This window comes from Ceratosolen solmsi, unplaced genomic scaffold, assembly GCF_000503995.2.
Source record: "Ceratosolen solmsi marchali unplaced genomic scaffold, CerSol_1.0 scaffold7, whole genome shotgun sequence".
Lineage (NCBI taxonomy): Eukaryota > Metazoa > Arthropoda > Insecta > Hymenoptera > Agaonidae > Ceratosolen > Ceratosolen solmsi.
Genome location: NW_011948413.1, coordinates 16,701,227 through 16,703,295, shown reverse-complemented (window position 1 = coordinate 16,703,295; position 2,069 = coordinate 16,701,227).

Below are 2,069 nucleotides of genomic sequence, written 5' to 3'. Positions count from 1 at the left end.
TACAGCGCAAGTTAGAAATACGTACCCTTTATGTGTATAAGCGCTCGCGCTTGCACCCACACAAGTACATCACCCATATCGTCATTCATCTGCGATAATACAATGGTTTTATAATGTTCCCTGTAACTTTCAACGACGAACGTATTGAGATCTGAATATATTTCATACACTATCGACCATCTCTGTGAAATGCATTATACATATTTTCAAACTTTAGTTTCTTTTCTCGCTCTCCTTTTCGTTCGTTGAGAGATACGGTTTCATCTATCTGCTCCTGAAATCTATATGCGGAGGGAATTAAATTTTGAATCCTTTACGTAGATGTCTATTCTTAGAAACTCATTTTGTATGTAGAATACATTTCTGTATAATTTTTAACGTAAATTATCGTAAATTAAAAGAAGAAAAAAAATGCCTTAAACATAAGTATATTAAGACTATTCAAACAGGTTCCTAAGCTGATTAATGGAATGGAAAAGTTAGAAACGAAGTTTTCATTTACGCGACATACCTAAATGATTCTAGTATTCGGTATCCTAATTGAAAATAATTTACTTATTCATATTTACTTAAAAAGATCAGATTCTTATTGATTTTATTTAAAGATGACTGATTCAAGACGCAATATTATACCTGTGGATTACACATTATCATGAAATATTGTGAAATCGTATCAACTCAAAGCAAGCAAATATCAATTTTTATACCTTTTCTGTGTTTTCTTATTTTAATTTATCTCTGATATATCGAAATGTAAATATATTAGTTTTAAATGTGACAGAAGTTCCTCTTATTGTTTGAATAATAACTATTGAGCGTGTCAATAAGAACGATATATGATACTCATCACACAAGGTTTTATAAAATAATAAAAATTCAATGTGAAAAACAATATTATTCGAATATCTTCGATGAAATCTGGAGATTTTCAATTTAATTGTCATTATGTTTTAATTATACAATTCTATACGAAATACAACTGTCAAACTTAATTATTAACTTTTTGCAAGCATCCTTAGTGATTATTGTTATTATTATCATTGTATTAATTTAACATTATTGTATACAGAATATGTTACAGGTATTTACGATTTATATTTTACAATATTTAAGCCGTATCATTTTTATCTTTCTAATTTATTAATAAAACAATTGTCAAAAAACGTGTCTGATATAGTTTTGTTTACTATTAATTAATTCTTCTTTTATTGAAATTTAGAAGGCTTTTTATATAACAGTACTTGACTGTATATAAATATAACTAAGAATATTATCAAGGAAAACTAGAATAGAAATATTTGCTCGAATAAATTAGTGGGTAATTCGTAAGAAATTGTAAAATAATAAAGAAACGAAAAATTGATTGAACTCTGCTTCAAATACTGTTATGTTTAATTATCAGTACACTACATATTTATTAAACTAAAAGAAATAAAAAAAGAAAACAAACAAACTAACAATAATAGATACACAAATGTTCAGGGTTACTCGATACCTTCCATTACTTCTCATTTCGTAAAATCTGTATCGTATAAAATCTGCAACTTTGCATACGACCACTTCTCATGAAATGCATAATTAAATTGTTCATTATTATCGTTGATATTATTAATAATCTTTTTCTTATACATCTCTCAATAAAATAAACAAACATCAGTTTATTGTATTTATGAGAAAACATTGATCCGACTCCAAGAAGTTTTTTCCCTCTGTCAATAAGTATAAAGACTTTAGAAGCAGTAACAGATAAATATATACTTTACTCGAAGTCCAGTATCGTATATAAAATTTAAAAAAAATCGCTGTATGTGTGATAATTATGTCGATGTAATCAAAAGACTTAATAATTACAAATGAAAGTAAAACGAATGATACGAAGATTTTTTTTAAAGCTAATAATGAAAAATGAATAGACTGCCATGTATTTATGAATACGTATAACGTGATTGCTTACATACGCAAGTATTTTATCCTTTAACCAAAACATTTCAATGTACTCTCATAAGCTTATTAAATTCCACGTGTAATACACTTATAAATTATACATCGACACAAATATTATTTTTGCC